General features: G+C 38.5%; 1 protein-coding gene across 1 annotated transcript in view; it reads right to left on the reverse strand.

Annotated features, from left to right (window-relative positions):
- LRP1B (LDL receptor related protein 1B) overlaps positions 1–27075 on the reverse strand; it is a gene marked incomplete at both ends in the record, with an annotated part of 635176 nt that overhangs the window by 344080 nt on the left and 264021 nt on the right. The gene's annotated exons all lie outside the window — the stretch shown is intronic.

The following is a 27075-nucleotide window of genomic DNA, read 5'->3' on the forward strand; positions in this document are numbered from 1 at the left end:
AAACCATAAAATTTTGACCTACCAACAAACTTTCCACTCTTATTTTCACTGAATCACCTCAGCAACAGAAGCGAAAAAAAAAAAAAAAAAAAGCAATTCTGGATGAACTAGTTCTGTCAATTCTTTAAAATATTTTATCACTATCTGAGGAGATTTAAGTGGCACGGCAGATGGATGGGGACATATATCAGCTGGGTGATCTATGATGCATGTGTGCCATGCATGGTGACACAAAAATGATGGGACAATAAAATATTAATAGGTGTGGTCATTACAAAGCAGGATTTTTTGGTAAACGTTTTAAGGAAAATAACAGAACAAAATAATTAATCTTCATTCTTTATTTGCCAAAATCAGAAGCCAGACAAGGCATGTATGTTCCAGTCATTCAAATGATTTGTGCCAGCACCGGGTATTCATTTTTTTTAGGTTCATTCCTTTCTAGGAAAATAAATGGCATACATATATTTTAATAAAAAGGAACAAAACTAACTTAGTAGAGCTCTTTTCAACTCTCTGTGTACTATAAACTGTGCAATCTTTGCCATTTTTCCTAATGCTTAAAAAAAATCCGAGTCTGTATTTCCTGCAGTCATCCACAGAATAAATAAACAGCTTATAGGAAAAAAAACCAGTCTGTGACTTCTGTTCCTCCCAGGCTTCTGCTTTGACACAGAGTTTTTATTTTTATTTAGATTCTTTAGCACTGATGACTCAGCTCCTGCACCATCATTTCCAGTCAGTGCCTGAGCTGGGGTTGATCCTCAGCCTGGGTTGATTCTCAAGCTGAAGCTGAAATGCTTCACCAGTAGCTTAAAAGCACAAAGAAGCCAACACTTGGATCAAGGAAGCACTTTTAGAGCAAACATCTCAGAGCTGCAGAAACAATGTCAAGATCTCAGTCTTTGGCGTCTCTGTCTCAGTGTTTTAAATATGTGGGATTGTTCTATTCCTAAAAGAGCATGGGGAAGAAGAGAGAAGCCAGCTAATCGCTCAGGCTCATCAACTTGATGCTACAGAATGCAGATATTTACAGGATGACTTTATACCCTTGCTATAGTTCCATTCCCATTTTATTTTCAGAATTAATTTATCCTGTATCTTGATTACATCTCTGTTTATCCCCTTAATCTCGCTGTGTAATTTGGAACATTATAATTTCCTTTGAACTGGCTTCTCCCAACTACTTAAAGTCATTAGCAAACTTTAGCATGTCATTGCATTGTTCTCCTTAGAAACAGAGCGCAGAGAAGAAAACCACATTGTCTGGAGGCACCCTTTTAGTCACTGACTTGCCTCAGAAAACCCATCTGTCATCAATATCTTTATCCACTGAAGTCCCTCCTGGTTCTACCCTTGATGCATTCACCAATTAGTGTTTTCCATTATACTTTATCAAAGCTTCCCAAGTCTGGGTTTTTTTACATTTACATAAATGCTACTGCCTGGAAAAGACACTTTATGATGACCAGCTCACAGACCTCTTTAATATGTGTTGTTTTTAGCTTGTTAGCAAGAGTCCCACGTAATCCACTCAGTAATTAATACAGCTACACGCTCAGCAGAGATGGGCTCCTGCTTGAATGAGTAAGAAGGAAGAATGTGGAATTGCTAAAATTATGGTCCCAGTGCTCCAAGTTGGGATAACAATATTATAATGAGAAAATCTGAAACAACCATGAAGGTAAGCACTAATTTAGTAAATAACACAGTTGTTGAAGGCAATACAGAAAAAAAAACAAAAAAAGAGAGCAAGACATAAATTGATGTACAAACTACTAGTGAGTATCACGTTGGATTCATATCTAGGAGCTTCCTAATATCAGAATGTCGGGACAACCAGAGGGAGCTGCAGGGGTGGCACTGGACATCCCACAGATACATGAGCCTGCCTCAGCTGGTCCTAAACCGCATCGCCCGAGCACGCTGAGATCACACATCTGTGTGCAAATAACTCCATCCTCACCCTGGGAGCAGAGTCACCCTTGAAAGGTACACAGGGAGCTCCCTGCCCTTCACACTCTCCTTCACACCCTTGAAGAGCAACTCAGTAGGGAAACCATGTGCACGGGACATGGCTACTCCTCCCTGGCTTAGCTCGAGCTGACTGATTCCCCAGGTTTGCTTTTGTGTTTGAATGCAACTTACTGCACAACATAAAGCAGTGTGTCACCATTTAAAATCACTGATCACATGTCCTAGCACATTTAAAATTTGCCATCATCTCATTTAAAACAAAGCTTGACCAGCATGAAGCATTTTATTGTAACAGACACTTTTTTTTTCATTTTTTAGATGTTCTAATCAGCTAGCAAACACTGTGTTTCATCTACTGGAATCTTTAACAGCTCAGATTTAAAATGCCAAGCTTGTATGTATAATGGAAATGGTTACACACATTTAATTGTTGCCTTGTTAGCTGAGGCGATATGATAAAAGCAACTTCATATATCCTGTGATTTTGACCTGATTGTTTGTGTCAGCGAGTCTTGTAAGAGCAAGGGGGAGCACAGCGTGCTCTCCTGGTCTCTAAATGGCAACATGAATTGTGGTCATTAGAGCATTCATGACCTGTGTACAAAACAAGGCATCAGTGTTAGTGCAGGTTGAAGGATCCTCCAGGACACAGATAATTGCTCCTCCTGCTACGGATCAAACTCTGCCCCTGCTGCATCGCCTTGTGGTTTCAAAGCTGAGGAACCTCTTCGCTCTGGGGTTTAGGACTGATACGTGGTAGAGCCTATTTTCTTTCCAGAAGTGTAATTCATTGCTAATCCAAGGATAAAATCAGCATGATAATAACATACGATACTAAAAAAAAAAAAAGAAAAAGAAACCCAAAGCAAGCAGAATTACAGTAGTTCAGATAAGGCCTAGATCTGACCACTCTTGAAAGGAAACATCTCAAATTATGTATCTTTCTTCTGAACAATATGCCTTATTTATTCATGAATACAAATCTGCATGTGAAACCTATAAGCCTGTACATACATTTAAATGAAGCAACTGTGACTATATAATGTTAATTTTATTTTCTTCACCAAATCCCCTGAGCAAACTGAAAACAAAGGAATTCTAAAAATGTCTGGGTACAGCCAAAAATGTGTATTCTCAGGTATTGATTTATTTATTTTTGGCAGAACCACCTTTTTTCCAGCTGTTTTCTAGTTCAGAATTAATAAGGCATTTGGCCAGTGGTGGATCTGGCTCGGTTGCTGACAGCGACCCTGTCTGAAGTCCATGGAAGACCAAGAACAGGGCATGTGAGCAAAACCTCCCCTCAGCAGCCACTCATACTCTAAATATATTCATGTCAGTGATTTTTCCATATTTGCTGTATATCCCATAACCCTCAGAGAATTCTCCTCCCATTCTTCACACCCAGTTTGTCCTTGCCCATTAAAACTCCCACGTTTACAACATTCTCTGGTGAGGAATTTTATAGGCTCCTTATCCAATGTGTTGAAGAAATACTTGTACTGATTGGTCTGAAAACTGTCACCCATCAGCTTTGACTTATGCCCTGCGAATTTTGTCATAGAAAAGACAAACAGCAACATTCCCTATCCCTCTCACTCATGCTTCTACAGCTACATACTTCAACATGGACAATCATTTTTGAGGATGAGGAGTCTTAGCTTGCTCCATTATTCCTAAAACCACATAACTCCATGATCCTTGTTCAATAGAACTTGTTGCCCTACACTCATTTCCCCCCAGTTTTACAAAGTATTTTATTTACATTGTGGACATTTTTAATAAAGTTAGTCAATAACACTTCAGGACAAATTTAGACATTTATTATCAAAACAGATTGTGAAGACTAATATTTCATTCCCCAACTACTTTGATTGATATCAATTTCGTGGAAGATGAAAGCAGAGATCCCACTTGCCTGACTTGGAATTACACCTCACCAGGACAAGTCTTGACTAGGATTTTCTACTTTAACAAGTTAAATATATGTCTTACCTAAAAGATAAAAAGATAAGTTCTCTAGGACCCAGTACTCATCCTCCAGAGATACAAACCTAGGCTCCAGTTTCTCACTAAAGGCAATCTCATATTTAAGTATTTTCAGGATAAATCAGTGCCAATGGAGGTTGGATGCTGTTTACTCAAAACTACCTCCCAGAACGATTGTTTAGTAAACTGTGTGAAGAAATTCAGGGAGAAGTTCATGTTGACCCAAGCAGACAGAGTTTGAAAGAGTGTCTTATGCTTCCTGATGAAATGATTTAAACACTTTAGTTAAAGAAGGGAATCTTGCCCCAAAAGTCTCTGCATCTCAGGATAATATGTTCTGAAAATGTGATTAAAATTCACCATCACTTTCCTATTACTCAGTAAACCCTGAAATTTTAATTAAAAACCACCAAAACCATTCATTGAGTCCTAGTCTGTTACCAATCCTTGTTTACCAGGAAAAAATGTATTTTGTTGGGGGGTTTTTTTTGTTTTTTTTTTTTTGATTCAGATCAACACAGCAGATGTATCCCTACAATGCTTTAGAGCTTTACAAACCTCAGGCACACACGGCATTCCTCTGCGTGCACAGGAACACGATGTTTTCACACAAAGCACTTTGCAGGGCAGCAGCCAAGTGCAGATGCAAACAAATGCTGCCACAATCTCTGAACAACACACCTCATCTGATGCTCAGAAAAGGAATGGCTTGCCAAAGTTGAGTTTGGAGTAATGTGTGATGAAGAAAGGAGTGATCAGGATGTGCAATCGTTACGTAGCGACGAGTCAATTGACCTAAGGAAATGAAGGGATATTATCACGGGAAGAGATGTGATAAAACTGGTTTGCATGGACACAAAACATCTCCCATTGCTTGGACCCCGTTTTCTATTTCTCACTGCTCCCCTAATGAGGTTAACAGCACAGGGCAAGTGCATCTTTATGGGGCAGAAGACAGGTGTAGCAGTTTTAAGCTGTTTCTGGCTTTTCTATTTCTGCTCATTTCCCTGTATCTATTTCATGTGGGTACAAATGGATGCTGGGTGTCTCAGAGTTCAGCAAGTGTTCCATGTTTGTCAGAGAAAGGTATTCCCACCACCCCTGTAGTCAATGAACAGCTTCCTTGCATTGTGCTTAGAAGATGCTTTAGGGCAAACATCCAAACTGTATAAACAACTTAATTTTCTTCCTTCCTGTTCTGCAGGGAGTATTCTTGCACCAATTTTGTAGCCATGAAGAAAAAACAACATTTGATAACATTTTAAGTTATTGCTTTTCCTAAAACCTTTTCAAAATTTAAATTTGAATGCAAATTTATTTTTTAAATAAAATTTTTAAAAATAGTTCTAGCAGCTTGTTTTACCGCAAGTAGTCTCCAGAGATCGAAATTGAGATCCCCACAACTCATTGTTAGAGAGTCCCTGCCCTGCAATATTTCAAATGTCAACGCACAAAACATGGAAGGATTAAGAATATAAATTATGTCTATCTCGTCACTGGGGGGAGATGGCACTGCAAGTTTAAGAGTTTTACAGTCAACAATAATATTAAAAATCAATTTGGATAAGAAAAGAAGGGAAACTGTCACAGTTAAGGTCCCTCACTGTAAATGGAGTCCTCACCAGTGATTTAAGGGATTTGCCTTTAGATGATGCAAGTTCACAGGAATCTTTCAAAAAGGGACTATTAATTGTGCCAGTGTCTGGTTACCCAGATATAATCACATGTCTCTTCCTACAGGTAGATGTACAACCATAAAATATCACATGGATATTATTCCAATGTGTTATTATCAAGACAAAAATAAGACTGCATGAATCAACTTAGCTCAGTTTTGGAAGCTGCAGAGTAAAGAAAGACAAACAGAAATACGAAATGTCTCAGGTTGCCCCTCAGCAGAGTTTGGGAACACGCAGGTGTTTGTGCAGACCCTGAAAAGCAGGATGCTCCAAGCAACACCGCTGTCGTTATGGCAGAGGTCACCAGATGGCACTGTTAAACATGCCAAGATTCAACTGATAAAGATTTGTTTTCTTTTTTAGATGAGCAATGTTTTTGTCTTAAAGAAAATGCTATCGTGTCGCTTTTGGGACACTCGAGGCAAATCTCTAACAATAAATTAAGAAGTTTTCTGTTCATCTTGATTTGTCTAACTAGAATCAATAACAGAGAAAGAGTGATCTCCTGAGACCCCTGGTTTAACTTCTCCGATGAGAGGCAACTGCCCATGGGGGATGCTCCTGTCTTCTTTGTTTCCAAGACCAACATATGTAGTGTAAAATATACTAATTACAAGGAGAGCATAAAGCTCTGGATATGCAGCACTCTCTTCTTTTTTTTTTTTATTTGGAAACAATTCAGAGTTTTGCTATTTCGTACCAAGTGTCAAGAATGGGAAAATGTCATCTACCATGGGAAGCGGAGATTGGGAGAGTTCTCCTATTCCTTAACAAAGACTTCCTTCTGTTTTTTTCCATACTTACAAATCCAAATAATTTTTCTGGAGTGTTCATGGAATCTTTAGTAATAACAGAAGAACACACTTTGACAGAAACTTTTTGGCAATGCTTTATATTAATTAATACTTTTTCCAACAGGGAAAACCATACTGATAATCTCTGAATATTACTCTGTCCTCTTGGGAAACTCACAATCTACCCCACAATGAAGATCAGTGGAATTCCATCAACTTGTTAACCTGAAATTTTTATTTTCCAGCAAAGGAAGATCTATTGATCAGTGTTCCTGCACAGGATACATCGATCATACTTGTCTACTTAGATCTAATAGCAGTGCGGAGGAGTGGGAATGTGTACAAACTTGCACATGAAATGATAAACAGCACCATTGTGTCTGACACAAATTTTATCACCTGGCTGGATGCTGAGGAGATTTATGGAGACAAGTTGTCTAACTGGCTGAAATGACACATAAAATCTCACTAGCTGGTCACTTAGGCAGGGAAAGCTCAGAGGAATTTCAGCCCATGCTTTTATATTTCATGAATTCTCTTGTCACTTAACACGTTCATATAAATAATATTGCATTTTTAAAATTTCAACCTCAGGAGTATAAAACTGTCATCCTGTATAAATTGCTGTAATAATATATGACAGCATAGTTTGGGCGAGTCAGCAAAACTGGGGTTAGAATTAACCCAGTGATTAATTTCATTGGCACCAATTGAATAGAAGTCAGCAAATACACTACTTTTGCAGTGCCGTAATAATACAGAGAGGACCTACAGCTACATGCTTTAGGTGCTTTGAAATTTCAGTTTATTTCCTGGTGAAGCAGCAGACCTCATGAAAAATCGCTAAAACTCTTTTGGTTTTCCTCTTCATCCGTAAAATTGAAATAAAAATATTTTCTGACACCCCTTCAGTTTAACTTGAAACTGTGGTCTGGCTGTCATCTCATGCCAACCAGTGGTGGCACCAGAGAGAATGATCCATTCAGCATTTGGGTATTTTAGGGTATCTCTACTTTCTGTTGCTTTGTTGAGAAGAAAAACTGAGAGTCTCAAAACCATTTTAAAATAAAGCAGAAACCCTTTTTGAGATCTCAAAAAGCACCATCAGAACATTAACATGACCGTGTGCACTGTTGACATCTCTAGACTATACAATTAGTAAATAAATAACATTAGCTTAATACCTTCAGCATTGTGAACCTGCTGTCCCTTTTCAAATTAAATGCAGATGTGCTTTAGGAAAAAAAGTGTATTTCCTTCATCTTAAATTTATATTTGCTTCAACAGTTAGTCCACTACTTTTGGAACTCTGTCAAGAATGTAAAGAAAAGTGGCAAATACAATCAACTCAATATTATAGTAATAAATAGAGATCATGGAATAAATCTCCAACTATCATAATCTCACTGAAATACACTGACTTACACTAATTTCCAAGAATTTTAATTTAAATTCTGATAAAATTTAGGAGTAACTGAGATCGATACAGATTTCATTTTTATCCCATGGAGTCTTCTTGTGCATAATTTCTTTTAATCAATGCATGGCTAAGCTATAAAGCCGTGGGAAAGGAAGGAAAACAGAATGATATTTTAATATATTAATTCAAAGGAGATGTCTGTATTATTTGTTTGTTTGCATTCCTAATAAGTTAAATGACATTAAAATAACTAAAATGCACAAATTTTTGACGGGGGAATACTTGTCAGAAGTGTAACATCTGTTAAAGTTGGGGAAATGAACTAAATTTAGTTTATACACCTGTAAATGTCATTTATGGGAAAAAAAAATACACAAAAAGCCTCACATACAAACCAAAAAATAACAACAACAAACCAAGAAAAAAAAACCCTAATCAAAAACCCGAGAAGTTAAAATGGAACATTTTTTTGTAGGATATTTAATTTTTGCTTACTGTCCTTTGTAATATTTATTCATTACACACCAACAGGAATGAAGATAGAATTTAAATGAAGATTGTGTCTCAGCCTTTGATCCACAACCAAAGTGCATAAACTCAGTCTGATTTTTAATATGAAATCTATGTTAAATACATATTTGCTGCCTCCCTTACATTAATTTACTGCTATTGCTGGCTCTTGTCAGCTTCCACTGTCAGAAATTGATTATCATGGCCAGAAATCTTGCCTAAATGGTGCTGGCAGTGCTGTGGAAAAAACCTAAAACGTCCTCTTAAAACCAGTTCCATGTATAAGATTTACTTCTGAACATGCATGAATTCCTGGCTAAAGCATGTCACTTCTGAACAGGACATGAAACACATCAAATGGATGGTCAAGAGACAGACTGGCATTTGCTTGCGATCTAAGTAGGTAAATCTGCTTTGCAACCAACTGGAAAACACAAACCACAATGTTTTACAAGGTGCTTTGCCTTGTGAAGAAGCATGGTTTGGCAGGATGGCCAAGAAACTCCAGATCAGAATGTCTGGACAGTTGGTACCCAGTAGGTACTGCCTGGAAGTGTGAAAGCAACCCCTGGATCATCTCCAGCTCAAGACTAGAGGTCATGGACTGGAAAAACCTCCTCTTTTTATAAAACAAACCCAGCACAGATACTCTGGTAACAGAATAGTTCTCTGTTCAAGAACACGGGCATGTTCCAAGGAGTCCTCTTGATAGTGCACTTCAATCCTGTGCCCTTGCTCCCAGGAGTTTCCCTTAGCATGAGTAGCAGATTGCAAAATTTTACACATAGAAGGAAAACTGCAGCAGGTGTGATTTCCCTTCTAGAGTTCTGGCTTTGTAGTAAAAACTGTCAGAACTTGTAACAGAAAAGACCCTGCAGCTCGGCCTTAAAGGAAGTATATCTGCTATGAGGAGTAAGTGTTGGGGTGGTCACAAAGAAAATGGAATGTCATTAAAACAGATTCTAATTTTGTGCAGTGTGGAATATTAGAGCAGCACATTCTCCATTTGTTCTCTCCTTTGTGCTGGAGGGGTCACCCTCAAGGTCACCTCTCCTGCTCAGGACAGACGGCAGCTTCCTGCTGGTTCCACTGCTCCACAGCCAACAGCACAACTGTGTTGGTCATTCAGGGGCAAAGAGTGCAAAATATGGAATTGTGGAGTTCTTTTTATGGAAGCAAACAGTAAGGAAGATCGACAAAATCAACACGGAGATTCTCAGTTGTTTAACTGCTTTTCTTACGGCGCCTAAGTGTCGCTGGGAGACTGAAATGCTTTTATGGGTTGTCATGTCACCTTAAATTTTGGTGACTCAAGCATCCCAAATGACTTCCCTGAAGTACATAAAAAAACCCAGCAGGAAGGGCTGAAGTAGCTACTGAATATCTCTGGATATTCAGCACAACTTAGGCTCCATGAAATATAGATTTTTCAGTACAGCTTATCCATGGCAATAATGCGCTGATGTTTACAACAATACATTTGATAATTTGTGAGCATTGCTGTAAAAAAAAAAGAATAAAAAAGTCAGGAAATACAACAGCAGAGTGGATGGTGGCTGTTTTTGATGCCTTGGCTGCTCTTCACTACCTTTACTACGCACCTCAATGGGGTGCAAGATCAAGACGGTCTGTTTCCACCTCTGGGCTGGGGTAGATGGACTCTAGAAGGGTGCAGTTTCCTTAGGTAAGCATTTGAATTGCTATCACAAGCTACAAATCCCTCTTTTGTGGAATATTATTATGATTCTTCCCCAAATCAATACCAAAGAGTAGGTGGAAAATGCAGAAGGGACAAAAGCACAGACAGTGCAGTAATGAATAACAATTTTGTTTAAAAACTGTGTAAAAATGGCCTACTTTCATTTATTGTCTCCCTAATATGCACAGTTGGGCTTCTCTCATATTTATGCACTTTTGCTGATATCAACTTCTTTCCATTTAAACTATACATACCTTTGTTGCACTGCTTCTAATGTGTAATTTATTTTGGCTAGAATAATCCTGAGCATTAGACTAAGTCAGAAAACAAATAAAACCAACATAATGAAAGTAATTTCTTTTCTATTTGATTTCCATGCATAAGATTTAAATGTGTTTTGGGAAAAAAGCATGAGGACAGAAGAGACTGTTCAGAAATCATTGAAGGGAAGGTGCAGCAACCTGAGAGTCCTCTGTGCTGAGCCCTCCTCCCTCCTATGTGTGCTAAGGCCTGCCAGGAGCAGAATAGCAGCTCCCATGCCAGACAAATCCTATGGCTGGGCACAGGAGCGATCTATCAGCCTCCCAAACATCAAAAGGTATGAGCAGGACATTAGGATTTCACAACTGTTTCTTAAAACCACTTCATACTACAGCTCCTTGGTGTGGGAGGTTATGCTTTTATTCCTCGATTCTGCTTCAAAGTGCCAAGCAGTTGTATTAACACATAAGAAAAATATTCAGGTCAGTGCTGAACAGTAATAATCTTCCATGCAAAAGGATCATAAAGTAATTCCGAGCTATCCAAGAACCATCGTCAAACTGAAATGTATCCATGTCCAGGACGGAAGGCAGGGAATTTGTTATAGCAGCCTTGGTGCCTCTAATAGTGGTTAACTCAGTATAAAGTAAAATAGGGCAGCTAAAGAAAGTTCAGTCTGTGTAGGTCTTGCAGAACAAGGCCTTTATTGTCAAGATAATGAAAGCAGCACACCTGGACTTCGGGCTAAAACACCAGAGGAACCAAGTGCTACCCTAACCTGAGCCATGGAGCTCTAGTTCTGTTTTGGACACAGAGTCCTTGTGAGGGAGGCAGAGCAGCACCAGGCCCAGCTCTTGGATACTCCAAGGCCTCTGGCATGACCACTCCTCTCCATTTCCCCTCACCCACCTGGCATCTCACATTTAGCATCTCCCCTTTAGCCCACTGCCATTGAGGAACAGGCACATCTTGGTGCCCTTTCAACAACTAAGGCCATTGATGCAAGGTACCAAACTGCCCTCCATGCTGTACAGAACACCCTGTACACCCCTTTTAGGAACCAAACTGTGTAACATGCACTGAATCAGACTCAAGCTGCCACTGTATGAATAAGTGAAGTGTTCCTAGACTCCATACTTTGGGATCTGCATTGGCACATCAGCATTCATACTTCTGCCACAACATGAGTGAGATAAAGCAAAAACAAGGCCTGGAAAGAAGATAAAAGAAGAGCGGCTGAAAGCAAATATTCTTCTTTCATTGTGCAGTTAATTTTCTCTTTAACAGACCCCATTCCCACTGCACCCTGAGCCCGGGAGATGGGCTCAGTGATGGTGTATTTTGCAGAGCACTCAGCAGCAGCACACACAAAACCCTATCTATGTAGGCCACAGCTGCTTGAAATTTCCACGCAGCCACCAGATTTGTTTTTGTTTGGGAGGATCTCCCCGCACTTGATGCACAGATGGAGAAGGCAGTTAAGTAACAACGATAATGATCATCCTCCATGAGAGGCCCAGAGCTGAATCCAAATCTAAGGTGAGGAGCTGTGGGAGGTTTTAAGGCATGGAGTCAGTGCCCTGGCCATTAGTGAGAACACAGTGTAAGAGAGGCACAAACTCCCTGTTCCTGTTGGGGATGGAGGTTCTGTTTAAGCCTTTAAGCCCAGACAGAGCTAGCAGGCAGAACCATTTATTAACAGCTTATTATCCTCCTGGAGTACAGGACACACACCAAAGAGAAGCCACTGTTTAAAACCACTATTAACCTTGGTGAACAGGTGAGTTCTGTAATCATAAAGATGTGTTATCTTGGAGGCTATCAGGGCAGGGAAAGACAGTCTCTCTCATCTCCTCATCACTCCTGTGAGTCCAATAAAAATGATACAAAATCCCTCAGAGGTGAAAGGTTTTGATATTTCATTCTTTCTTTTTTACTACACAGTTCCATTATGCCAAAGAAAAGTTTATCACACAAGTGTTAGATCCATTATCTTATTAATTGTCATTATCGTAATATTAGTTGTGGGTAGAAAGATTGAGTAGTTTGGTCTGAGTTTAGATACACATGACAATATATGAATGCTCAGGATATTTAATGTCTGGCTGAAGTGGAAGCCTCTGAGGCAGACTTTGGAGTATGTCTGGCTTCACAGTAGTGCAAAATATGAATAGTGGGGGAAAATTATATCAATGCACCAGAGTAACCATGAACTATTCAGAATATTGGAATTCAAACACTTTGAAGTGCATTAAATTCCTGTTTTCAAAATGTTACATCAGCTTTTCCCCATGTAGGGCATAAAAAGTTCCCCCTCACCCTATTCTATAGTATTCGTTTTGAAGTGCTCTCAAATAAAAGTAACCTTGAATTTTCAATCTATAGCACCAATTAGAAGAGGAAAGGTATTGCAGATGTTTTGCAGTTAAACAGAAGCCAATTCATTTTGCTGTGAAAAACTTCTGAGGCAATAATAGAAATTTTTAAAAAATGCATATTTTCAACATATCTGGCTTATCAGTTTTAAAACAATCCAGACTACAATTTCAACAGTCCTCAACCTGCAGTTTATGTGAAATTTTGATGGAGATGTCCAGCTCACCATGCTCCTTGCCTACCCAGGCACCCTCCAGGTTGGACTGTCTCATTGTGTTTGGTTCTTTGCCAGCAGTCACGGCTACAACCACAGCAGAAAATCAGCTGAACCTAACTCGGATTTATGCTCCATGCAGCTACACCGGAAAACAAAAGTTTGGAATGTTTCTTTATTCTATCCAAATGGCATCAACCACCCTTACACTGCAATTGCACAAGCAGAGGACAAAGAAGGTCAGAGAATAATGAAATTATAACTCAATGACAAAAAAAACAAGCAACAAACGAATGTGTTGGCAAACCAAGCCAAATGACAGAACATTAGTCAAACAACAACAAAATGATTAATAGATTTGGGTACTCCTGGCGATGATTAAAATACCTAAATCCTGTACTTATGGACTTGATCATTTCCTGGCTGTGAGGAACAAGAGCCACACTTTCTTAAAGCCACTGGTGCAGATGTAATGTGCTCAGAGTAAAGTCCTCGTTGCTTTAAAGCCATGAGGAATGATTGCAACCTTTTCTGGCACCTATCAATAAAAAATGGGTCTGTAGTGATATTAAAAGATGAAAATCACTTTCTTTTTCTTACTGACATCTCATTTTTGAAGTTAACTTTATGATTAAAACGAGAACAGCCGCTTTTTGTCACCGTTGAAAGATGGATGGATTAAAAGCACATATCACCACTGCAAACAGCCTACAGATCTTCATCGATATAAATCCACAAAGCATTTCACTGTGCCAGGGAAACACATTCTCAAATTTTCATTCCACTGAGAGATTACAGGGACTTAAAAGGCAAATAGCCATTGATTCTTATTACACAAACTGCTATAGCAAGGAGAAAAAGCAAACATTTAAAACATTCTTTTAAAATCTCTTCCTTAACTTGTGCTTCTTCTTACTGAAGTGCTGAGCACTGATAAAATTTTTGTGCAGCCTGTGCTATGTTTTCCCCCTTGAACTTGCTTTCATTTTGCAGATCAATCAAACGTTTTGGAAACTATTTTGTTATTCCCCACTCTTGGTGTTTTGTCACTGAAGGGCCTGTTGAGTGTTCTGAACAGCCAGGTTGTTTGTATTCCATCCTAAGGTACCTTACAGGCTCATTGATCCCAGCTCCACGGAACAACCACGGGTTTTCCCTTATGCACACACTTAAGTGTGTGATAATTGTCTCTGGAGTGATTAGCCATAATTATTACAAGGTAATCATTATTACCTTAGTACCCAGGAGTTCAAACTACACACCAGATCCCCTCTATCAAGTCAGGTATTTCTCTGTCACAGAAAATTTCCAATCCTTGAGCAGCCAGCCCAGGGAAATAGGAAGGGAAATAAGAAAATTACAGCCAATACCATGGCCAGTACAGGAGGCAACTGCCTCATGTGCCAAGGACTCCATTTCACACAGACCAATCAGGCCTTTCCAAATTTTCCAGAACATCTCCCAAGTTTAAAGGAATCAAGCACCCACAATTTTTAACACAAACATATTTTTTAAAGCATTTTTGACAAGAAATGTGAATTAATACTATGAATTCTAATTAACTTCAGAACAGTTATAAAGGCTTTCTCCCGCAGTGTTTTGGATTGATCATCTTTTTTTCCTTGAAAACATCCATATTTAGATAACTCTTTGAGGAGACTGGAGAAGTTTTAGCACAACATTCTAAAAGTAAATTACACTGCAGCTGGTGACACACATCTGTTTTTTAAAAAAGCATATATGGATTGAGGTAAAAGCAATTTTCAAGCTGCTTTACAATGGCCTGGCTGTTTATTCCAGGCAACATTAGATGTGCTTTCAAAGGTTCTGACCAGCCCTACCATCCATCAGCTCCAGGTTATTTCCTGCCCACTGGAAAATCTGTCCAGAGCAAACAAGAGGAGAATACCCAGGAAGAATAACGATGCTCCAGGAAGAAAATTCCCTATCTGAACTCAGTGAACTTCTGGAAACTCAGTACTCTCCTTTTCCCTTGGGCATTTTCCTGCCTGGATCCAGAGGTCCCCTGCAGCTCAGCACCACCTTCACCCCCTCCACATCCAGAAGGTTCTTGATCAACTGTTCTGTTTTCCCAATTTCATCAATTATTTGTGCTTTTCCAGTAGCACAGGAGAGTTCCCATGATATTATCACTCACGACACCTCTCATCCAAATGCAGGGACTCTTCATAGTTTAAATTATTTGTTTTAAAAATCATGTTGTCTTCTTTCTTAATTTCCAGTGATTACTTTTAATCTTTGTCATGATGGATAAAATAATTTTTTTTTTAAATCCTAAACTCTAGTTCTAAAATACATTGTCTGACTTTCCTAAAGTAAACACCATGAATTTAGCATGGATTTAGCAGAGATTTCTGCAATTCTCTTCGAAAAACACATCAGCATGGGAAAACAACAAAACCTGTATTTTTATTTAGAACAGGCAGGGTCTGTGGTGTTTTGCTAAAGAGCTAATGTCAAGTTGTTTTTAAAATTCTCCTTTGACTTTTTAATTTACAAATATCCTAGCCTTCTATGTGCAGCAAAATTCAACACCATCTAGATTAGTCTGCGTTAAAAACTCCACAATTTCTTGGCTAATACCTATTAAAAAAGACCAAAATCAATTATCATGTTATGTTTCCCCCCCCCCCACATTTTTCCCCCTAAAAAATGTCCTCTTTAACATCCAGATGCGAGCACAAGCAATGTTTAGCACCATAATCAACATTTCCAAGCTACCTGCCAGCAGAACTCACAGTGCTGATCATCAGCATTGTCAGCTCCTTGGAAACCTCGGACATATTTTACATAGTCCAAACAGATTATTGTCTCCATTTATAATCCTTCCACGCAGGGAAGGAGTTCCTGAGCAGAAATTCAGGATAGAACATGAATTACAGCTGAAGAAGATCACTGCACAGTAGGTTCTGTGCCCAGAACCAGCACGGGATGGCTGAGTCCACCTCTCCTTGAGGCAAACACCACTACCAGGGGTGAGACAAGAAATGGCAAGAAACCTCCAGCCAAAACCAAAGAAACCCCAATTAATTTCTATTTGAACTAATGTTTTCAGATTTAACAGAGTCTCACTTGCTTAACCAGATCCCAGAATCAAATGAAGCACCATATAAATTCTGGACAATGCAAAGATTTACTAAACTGCCACAGCTTTTCTGTGCTTCACCACCAGAAATGTCCTCAGCACAAGACAGTAACAAATTTCACCAAGAATTAGTCGCTAACAACAACTCTTTCTGAAAGCAGATAAACTATTTTGGAAGTCTGGAATTCCTAATCACACTATTTGTCAATCCCTAAATGCACAGCTGTGCCTTCATTAGGGGAAAAAGACTGATGTGAGCAGCACTTTTGCAGCTGAAGTCAGAAGCAAAGGCCTGCAGATGCACCCGTTAACAAGAATTGTATTTCACTCACATTACTTTTACTTGGGGGATGATTCTAACTCGTGCTAACACAAGCCAACAGCAATTCCTACTTTTATTCTCAATCCATAGATTGAAAAGAGCATCCTGGGTCCCTTGGTGAACACCAACAGCGGTGCTATAGGACCAACAGACTGATTTCCCATATGCCAGTACTGGAGGGATAAATCCTTTCCAAGCACTCTGGTCCCTGCTCTCAGCATGCACAGGGGTGTTTTCAGAGCTGGTGTCCACAACCACCCAATTCCTGTCCAGCTCTGTGTGCCTTCACATCCTGCCCAGCTTCCCTCTCCAGCTGTGTGCTGGGATGGTGACAGGACTTAGGTACATCCTTAGGGATGTATCATAGGGAGTACTTCTATCCTTTATATACAGCAAGGGCTCTCTCTGACTCTGTGGTGAGTCTTAGAAAACCTGAGACACTTTCCAAATGGCTCCTCTCAGCTCTAGGCACCTTTGGCATCAGAAGGGAAAAAATGCCTGGACTGACAGAACAAATTTTTTATTACAAGTAACGAATGGACTTTTTAAGAAACGTAAATCGTGAGATTGAAAATTTCTGCATTTAACATGAAATTTGTATCCCAAAAATGTAATAGTTTTTGAACTGCAACAATTCATGTCTTTGGTACAGTTTCAAGACAACATCAAGAAATCTGACACATATTAGTGGACTTCAAAATAGAAGTTTTCAAAGAGCAGAAAAGCTGATTCTTCATGAAGATCATGTAAGGGCATATTTTTTGCCTTTTATCTGGTTCTCCTTTGGAAACCCAAACAGGACATGTGTGTAGGACCCAGTAACCTTTTCAGTCAGAGATGGACCATCCATGATCCCCATTTTCCTGCAGCTGAACTGTAGACCACACCATGTCAGGAAAAGCCACACTGCTATTTAAAGCTTTTTTTTTTTTTTTTTTTCCCCATTAAGCTCAAGAGAGAGAAATTGCAGTTTGAAGAGCACAGTGCTTTATCCTTTAACAACAGACACTGTGGCCAACATCAGATTTGGTTTGGACTTGTTTGGGATTTTTTTTCTCTTCACTAAGAATCAAAGCATCCAGATCCTACGGGAAGGGCAAGATGCCTTCCCAGGTTTTCCTGAAGGGCTCACTTGATGGTTTTTTTGCACACAGGACATTCACTTTTACCACAAAACCTAAGTATGGGCCCCAAATTGTGCCCACTTAAATTTATGGGTAATTCACTGATTATTTTTTAACATACATTATAAGTGTCAGCTCATGGCAGAAAGCAGAGCAATTGTGCCTCACAGAAGTGGTTTTGGTTACCATGTACCTTAAATGAGAGTCCTCAGAATGTCTGAACAGTTTTGTTTTAATGCAACTGTGCTCACCTTATGTAACATTTTGCAGAGCAGAACTTACTCCCATTCTTTTTTGTCCTCCTGATGCCACTGTGTGCCATTAGTCTGAGAATGTAAAATTATATTCACATCTTTCATGTAGAAAACTAAAAGCTACCTGCACATAAATGTTTCATGCAATTCTGCTTCACTGTCTTGCAGTGGATTAAAAAAAGCTCAATTTGCTAAAAGACAACCAAATTCTGCTACTTCAAAATTGTGAACTATTGCTTTCTTTTTTATTTGTAAGCTGGAATAATCCCTGCTAAAGTTCTAGGAGATGCACATCATTAAGAGAGGGAAAAAGCCAATTAAACAAGTAGCAGGTCCTCCATCTGATGCATGGTTTTGAAAGTGGTTATGAAATATGCAAGACCATTAGAAAATAAAAAGTACCTTAGACAGCAACTAATTGTGCTGAATTGCCTGCTGGTAATTAAACAGGGCATTTGTTTAAAAGACCGTATTTAGTTCTTAATGAGTGAGGATTATGACCTTCTGCATAGTGGGGCTAAGAAATGTGTTTGGGGCTTAAGTTACTATGAATGATTTTTTTTATTGCAAAACACAGAAATCTTCTCCCTTACTGATCTTGCTGTGGGAATGTGACATCAGCTGTTGTGGAATCTCACAGGAGTGTGAAAACCAAGCTGAAAAGCCAGAAAAGTGTAACTGTGCATGAGATAAACCTTTTTTTGGAATCATAATCTGGACTGATGCTAGTTTTTCCTTGTTTTTAATCCTAGTGGCCAACACTTCCTTTGAGAATATGGACGGTGGTGTTTTTTTCCAATAATCCATCCCATGTACAAGACACCTTATCTTCCAGACAGCACTTTTGATACTTTGCTACATGTTAATGGATTTAAAGAAGGTCTAGATAGCCAGAAATTATTTCAGAAAGATGCTAGATGAAGCCTCAGCAAGTTTGATTTCAAAGCCTTTGTTCTACCAGGGTATGCCACCCCTACAAAGAGACACTCAGGCAGCAGCCAATGCAACAACAACAGCCTTTTTCAACAGCTGAATGCCAGAAAACATCATTCATTTGCAGAGAGTGGGTCATGGTCTCATCCCAAGCTTGAAACATGGCTCATTGTTCTCAAGATGTAGCAGTGTCCTAGAGTTTCTTTAATTTTTTTTTTTTTTTTTTTTTGCACATGTAAATACTTAGAGAACCTGAATAGAAGATATTAAAAAAAAAAAAAAAAAAAAATTAGGCACTTTTTTTCTTGTTTGGATAGGCCCAGCCCAGAAGCCCAAACCCAAGGAAATGCTGCCATTCATTCCAGTAGGACTCAGGCCTCATCATAACTATTTTGTATTTTTTTTCCTTCTTGCACACAGCTTATATCTTATCACTCATGCACAGCAACAATGCTTTCAACACACCCATTTTCACAATAGATAAAATATTTTTGGGCTATGGAGTCTCCTGGAAAACTCTTATTTTCTGATCTGAGTCAATGCACTGGGAACACGTTCCTATTCTTTGATGCATGTAGCTCCAGAGAATCCTGATTTAAAGTAGGTCTGCTTGACAATCCCTCACATGAAGGATTATACTGAACCTTGCTGTTGACTGGGCTCTGTGTTTCCCCAGTTTCTGTTTTCACTTCCAGGTATTCTTTTTTCCCCTTTCCCCCACAATTTTTAACTTATTCCGCATCATCTCACAGTATTTCAATCTGCACATTTGACATATAACTCAAATTACAGGCATTACTGCAGTGAGTTAAAGATTAAGTTACACTTTCCTAGATTTTTGTGGAGAAAAGATGACTGGAATCTGAGAGGGTATAATGAATTCTGAAAATCAGTTTTTGTACGCTCTGTGCATGTTCTTGCTTCCGAGTGGAAGAGTAAGAGTAATTTCTCAATGTGTCAAAGCAAACTTCTTCACACCACCGAGTAGTATCAATCTCACTTAAAATTGCTGGTGACATCTTGACTTGTTTATCATAGTCTCAGAAATGATGGCAAATTTTAATTTTTAAACTATATTACACAGTTTGAGAACGACTTGGGCTTTTTGATTATACAGTTCCATGAGCTTAAAATTGAAAAACGCAAGAAGTGGGGAACGGTAAGGAAGTAAAGCCCTTGTCTGGAAGAAAAAAATGGTGAGTTCTCATTTCAGCTATGCATTGCAGTGTGTGAAAAGGCAGAATCTGTTGTGTTCTGCGTGCAGGTGGTCAGGCAGGTGGATGTTGTGCAGAGGCATATGCATTCCAGGTGGGAATGCTCCTACCCCAGCTCCCAGAATTTACCCCTTTGCTTAACAACACACAGCTAATTGCTGAGGTGGGAACAAGTAAGAGACCAGAACTCAGTCTTTGCCATGAGAATGCAAATGAACACTCCTGGAGCTTCAAGTATTTGCTGCAATAAATGTTTAACTGTTTATGGCTCAGGGAAAAAAAGAGCTCAGAGGAGCAAAAGCACCCCCTTCACAGAACAGATGTAGTTTCCTTATTTGTTTATTCACCTTGGGAAGATCAGGAGCTGGGAAGTCAAATCCCCTCAGGCAAGGAGTGGAAGAACTTGAAACCATTCTCGTAATGTAGCTTGGCTGAGGGCTCCCAGGGCAAAAACCTGACAACTGCACTTCTGACAAATTATGTGATGCTAGCCCCAGAATCTGCTCTTTTCTTTCTTCTTCTCTGTCTCCAATTTGATACCATTCTGTAAATTTAGGCTGACATTATAAATTGCTCTAGGAGGACCAAAATCACGTTTTTCAGCACACATGCCTGTCACTTAATTTTTTTTTTCCCCACTTCAAACACCAGGTTGCCCAATTATTTTAACACTGTTGAATGAAGCAATGAATAGGCAAATAATGTCACTGCAAAAAGAGGACGTGAAAATTTAATGACATGTTTTATTGATGGGCAGATGCCTCAGATGTGTTTTTCTTCAGTGGATATAATTTTACTATTAGTTAATGCAAGAAATAGTAATTAAATTCTCACACCATAGGTCTAAATGTAATAGCTTCTGTATATCCTGGAAGGAAAAAAATAGAGAGATAAAAAATGGCCAAAAGGAAACTGAAAAAAACCCCATTATTCCTTCTAAATAAGATTTTAAGATGTCTGTGCTATCTCATCTTCCCAAATATTGGTGGTGATAGCTGAAGACAGACCCTGTGCTGTCGTTCTCCCTATGCCTCAAGGTTACCAGTGCTTCACAAGCATTTGGTGTCAGGCCCCAGTCTCTCCTGGGTGAAAACTGTCTCTGATGCCTGTATATTGAAAATGCAGTTAAGATTTACTCTGTGATTGGACTAATGGCAGCCAGGCAGCAGTTACAATTCCTGCTCGCAGGCTGAGTTTAGGAGAGTCAGGGTTTTTGCCATGTGAATATGTCAGGAATTCGTGATAGACAGATTATGCCCAGAGTATTTATCTTCATAAAAATCCTTTGTGATTTATTCATACAAAAAGCTTGTTGCATTTCTTACATAAGATAAACTCCCTAAGGAGTTTTATTAGCTTATTAGTTTATTAACAGGGAAAAATTAACAGGTAACTCTACATATTAATCCACAGAAAGTGGATTGAGTAAAACTGAAAAGGACATGCTCATAATACGAATTTAAATGTTTGTTTTCTCAGCAGAGGGCAGCTTCAAAACAGTAACAGGCAACAACAACAGCAGACAACTAAATAGCATTTAACCTAAATCCCTGGGATGTAAAATCTGAAGATTTCTCAGATCATTCCATTCCATCCCCTGTGTCACTGACTGTACTGCTTTCCTCAGGTTTCTGCAGCCCTGTACATGAACCAGTTAACTACCACGGACTGGCCCTCCCAACTACCATCATCTTGTCTCAAATACGACAGATTAACATCTCTGCTACACTTCGTGCATTTTATTGGGCAACAGCATCACTGAAATCCTCAAATATTTGAGTTATAATCTTCACTCCTCTCTCTCATTATGAAGAACTCCATGGGTTAACCATCCAACGCTGCATTTGCTATTGCAAGAATGGTTTCTGTGACCTGAAGAAAGAGTGTGGATTTATACTTGTATGCTAAAAACCTGACCAAAATTTGTATTCGGGGAGGCCAGACCCGACCAACACTTGATTTTGCCAGTAAGGAACAGTATCCAGCATTTTCTCTCAGGAAGATGGATACTGCAACTGAAATGGAAATACTGACTGGGAGCAGACCCAACATGCATTGCTCCTTCAATGGACAAGATCACAACACTCTCTACAAACCATGCACCAGTTAATGATCTGCTATCACATATTATCATCTTACGTGGCCAAACATTTAAATCCTACACTTAATTTGCCACAGAGACAGTGCTGATGCCTCCACAACAGCGTTCATTTGTGAATTCTAGCCTAATAAACCTCTTCAGCAGCAGCCCATCAACACAGGATGAAATCACATCACTCAAATGTCTTCCACTGCTCATTCCCCAACCAGCCTCCTCTAATTTGCTTTGCTGCAAAAGGATTTTGTGATGGAAAGTTATTAAATCACCAAGCCTATGAGTTCTTTGTCTTCACAGTAGAATAGACTAAATGACCTTGACTAATTTCAAAGAGCCACATCATGCACTATTAAGGCAAAAAGATAGCAAAGAGAGTAATATACAAGAAATTGGATGTTTGGATGGTGAAATGAGGAGATATCATAATACTAAACAATGTAAATTCAGCCTTCACCCAGACAAAAAGAGCTCTTTCCTAGCAGCTCTGTTCCAAAGCAAAAACACCTGATTGTTTTATTGTAATGTCCACACTTTGTTCTCTTCTCTACCTCATAACCCAAGTGAAAACCTTGATGCAGAATGCAGAGTGGTTGCAGTGGGAATCATTCCAAATGTTACAGGGTGGTTTCAGCAGCCCCACTGGTACATCAGGAGCGCTGGGAGATTTCCAGGGGGTGCACAGATTCAGCAACCTCATGTGACACTTTGTACATCACAGCCTTAAAGGATGAGTGATTTAAAGCTTGTCAGAATAAATCAAATGAGTTCACAGGGAATTCTCTTGCAGGTGTGCATTACTTCCAGAAAAAGTCTCATGAGAAAATGGAGGAACATTTATAACTCTTTTAAGGGGTTTTTGTTACCTTGTTTCACAACTTCATTAGAAAGCAAAAAAAGCAAGATTAGGATCTAAATGTAGGTCCATATCTTTCAGTTTTATAACTTTGCCTCATTCTTAAAAGGTCTGAATTTTCCTTAAAATTCTGAAATTTGTATTTTCCCCTCTGGAAAACACTATTTAAAATTTCCCACTGGTCCAGCTATAGAAAGACCAGAAGAAAACATGATTCAGTAATAGCAGCATTTATCTTCAACTTACAATGACAATTCATTCAAAAAGCCTAAACAGAAAAATAATACTCTGATTGTAGGTTGCTAAAACGGAACAACTTTTGGCCAAAATTTCTCAATGTGTGTTCTGCAGTTCTTTAATAGTAAATGATCCAGAGTTTGCCTTTGAATATTTTATTGATTAGAGACTTTGGAGATTATGGTTCAGATCACAGTTAATAAAGATCCAAAAATCTGAAGAGATAGAAGGATTCTATTTGCACTGATATTTTTTGCAGTATTCTTCTAGCATTTTCTGGCTGGAATATCAAAAATTTTAGCACAGATATTCCAGGAGCTACTAAATAATAACTAAAGTTAGTTAATTAAAAAATGAGATCTCCATATTCTGTACAAGTTTCAGTTTCCTATAGCTCTAACTCAGAGAAAGACTAAACCCCAATTTTGGCACACCACATTCAATTTTTTGCCATATACATATATATAAAGCACTGATTTATAAAACTGTACAGCTCACCTCTACACCCTATAAAAAAACCCTTTACTGAGATTCATGGGAATGTAAGTTTAATTTTCTAGAAATTATCATAATAATTATATCTAATGCTTTACATACTCAAGGCCAGGTAAGTCCAACTAACTCATGATGGATATGTGCCTGAACCATTCCTAAAACTTTCAGGGGGGAAAAAAAAATAAGAAGAGATATTTTAATCTTCAAAATACCTCAAAATCAGACTGGGAAAAGCTGCAGCCACACAACCCCAGCTTTAACTGACCAAAGCCAACCCCAGCCCCGTACTGGGATGAACCCCGTGAAGGAAAGACTTGGAGCTAAATAGTTCAGTTTGCAATAATTTGGCAGCTCCCCTAGGGCAGGAGAGTTCTCACCTGATCGCTCGGCTGAGCTGCAAAAGTGGCTGCAAATGCAGCTGAAATGAAGGCCTGGCTCTCAAAAGAAGCCTCAAGAAGTGTGTCAAAGAAAGAAGCTTAATTGCTAAGAGCAGATCTGGAGCAGTCTTCTACTAGAACTACTCAAGCCTGGCTCTAGTTTTGGCACTGGTAATTTTTATCTGAGCCTTATCAACTCTCCCAGGAGCTGATGGGCATGAACTCCCCCATTCAGCAGGGCTGGATCGTGGTGGAATTACTGGAGTTATCAGAAAGCTGAAGAGCCCCAGTAAAAGCTTTATAGGAAGGATTAATATCTATTTTGATTCCTTGCTTAGTCAGCCTCTCTAAAGCATTCATTCCTCAATTAGTCAAAAAATGAAAAGAAATCCAAAAGGACCAAATACAGATGTCTTATCACCATTATATGCTCTGAGGTTCAAATCCAGTGAATTACGCACCCCTTTCTCCTCTGAAGGACATTGGAACACATAATGTGAAACAACCATACACAATAAAACATTCTTTATTTCATATTGCCACAACCTCCCCTGAATTTATGCATTACATTCACCAGCAAAAATGCATATGTGCCTGAAATAAAAGATGATAATACAGGAGTGTCATTGTATTTACTACTATTTCCTTGAAATTCTCCATACATTACCATTTCACACTGGAGATATGACTGCATTTCCCCTTGCCAGGGAAAGGTGCAGGCCTGAATACATCTCTAAAAGATCGTTAATAATGAATTAATGTGAGAATGTTAAATTTAGAGAAAGAAATTAGAATACTTCCACTTACTGGATACTTACACTCCATCAGTTCTTAAGGTTTCACCCCTTTGGAGTTACCTGTGCACTGAAATGGGCTTTGCCCTTGTGACACCCCCATATTTCATACCATAACTTATTTTCCTGGTGCTTGGACTGTGACTTATTTACACAGCCCTATCAGTGTTCCCAGCAATAGATTATTTTACCATAGCTCTGTGACCAACTGGGCTGTTTGCAACTGAATATTGAAAAGTGCTGTTGCCTTCCTCGATCACAACTTTCCCATGAACACTGTTAATTAGAGCAGAATTGATAATGCCACAATGCCACTCTTGTGAGTGATAGAAAGAAAAAGCTAATGATTTGGCTGGATTTCTGAGGTAACTTTGCAACTTTTGGCCACATAAATGAGTTCAACATATGACTTGCACGTTCAAGACTCAGAAAGTAAAGAATGACTCAAAGGTTACCCAAACATTTTTCTGATATATAGATACATACATATAGAGAGAGACAGTAATTACAACTATAAAGCATTAATACCAAATATTTCATGCGTAGGAATGTAGCATAATGACACTTTAGTGGCAGTGGTTTGCAACAAACTACAGGATCATCATATAAAATTATGGTTTTCTATACTCTTTGGCTCTGTTGACAGAAATATGTCCAGTGATAATTTCAAGTACTGCCCTCAATAGCAAGTAAAAATATGCAATTGCCACAAAAATCAATTTACTAGATGAGGAGGTACTGTGAGACTTCATTATGTAGGTGTTCTGTGGGGTCTAGAAAAAATGTTTGTTTAGAATGTTTTACCAAATTTTATGGTGATTTATTAAAGCAGACATTAATTTTTCCACTGGGCAGTTTTCATATTCATGTATGATAATAAAGAAAAGAGTGGGAATCAATATGAATCTCACAAGGTGTATTTGAGCATAAATTAAAAGGACATGAATAAAGATTGGGTATTTCATGTGCTATCACATTCCAAAGTCCAGGACACATGCACACAATGCTACATATGAAAAGCAAAAATATTTCATTTCCACTAACATAGGATTTTACTTTTAATCTATATATATGTATTTTCTACTTCCATTAATCTTGTCATTTAAAGACTTGATATACAATAAAAATATACGACAGTTATAATATGATAATTATTCAGCACTGGAAGTTTTTAATCCTCTGTCATTTCATCCAGAATAATTTACAGAAAAATGTGAAAAATTGCAGAATATACATTTAAACAGAACTTAATGAATCAATACTGTTCTCCCAAGAACACTCACCTGCAACTTCAGAAAGTTTCAGTATAGGCCAAATAGTGCTTTGGCCAGTTTGACTTCTGGGGGTTTTTTGGATGCTGGGCCCAGTGCTAAAACCAATATACTGACACAAATTTGGATTTTGTGTAATGCTCATTGAACAAGGACTATAAAATAGTTGAGCCTTCAAGAAAAGAAATGATTCCTATCACTGTGAATAAGAATTTTCATGTCTTTTATAACAGCCAGTCTCCTCATTTGGTTATATAAAAATAACTATTTGTAGTTTTGTAAAGTCAGCAGTATTATAATGATTAATTCCAGATGGCATTTTTTTCTTTTTTTTTTTTTTCATGTGGCTTATTTTTGGCGTGATCTCAGATTTTACTCTGACAGCTCTGAAAATATGTCCACATGAAATTTTAAATTCTAATTTAACTTTCTGAACTCTACCATTAATTGTATCTTTCATTGTATATTGTCATATTGGATTGCAGTGGAAGTCCCAGGACCTGTCTCTGAATTTCTGGTTTGGAACATGAGATCTGTTGAGCATCATCAACAACTGGAAATCTACTGATTAAAAATAACTGACTCAAGGCACCCAAGATTTGGCCCTATGACTATCCCCAAGGCAGACCTCAATCAGCCATGAGTACTAGAGCTGAGATATTAAATAATTGACCTTCACCAACTTCTATTTAAGATTTCTCCTTGTCAGAATTTGGTGACTACTCTATTAAACAGTAGATTATTTGTATAAAATCCTCCTGAAACGAAGTCCTCTATGCAAAATAATGCTCATAACAAATTTGACACATTTTTCAGTGGTTTTCTTTCTTTTTTTTTTTTTTTTGTTTTGTTTGTTTTTTGGTTTTTGGTTTTTATTTTTTTTTAACAGAAGTTATAAGGAAAAAAACACATCCTGGCAAACAGTATGTGCCCAAGTTTTTCTCACTGAAGAGTTTCCTCATCCTTCTTTTCATTTAAGAGTTTCCATCATATAAGCCCAGTAACTAATAAAGGAAAACTCTGAAAGTCCTGGGTGCTTATTTTTTACTTGATTTTTGTTCACACAAAACACTTCCTA

This window comes from Coloeus monedula, assembly GCF_965178545.1.
Source record: "Coloeus monedula genome assembly, chromosome: 7".
Lineage (NCBI taxonomy): Eukaryota > Metazoa > Chordata > Aves > Passeriformes > Corvidae > Coloeus > Coloeus monedula.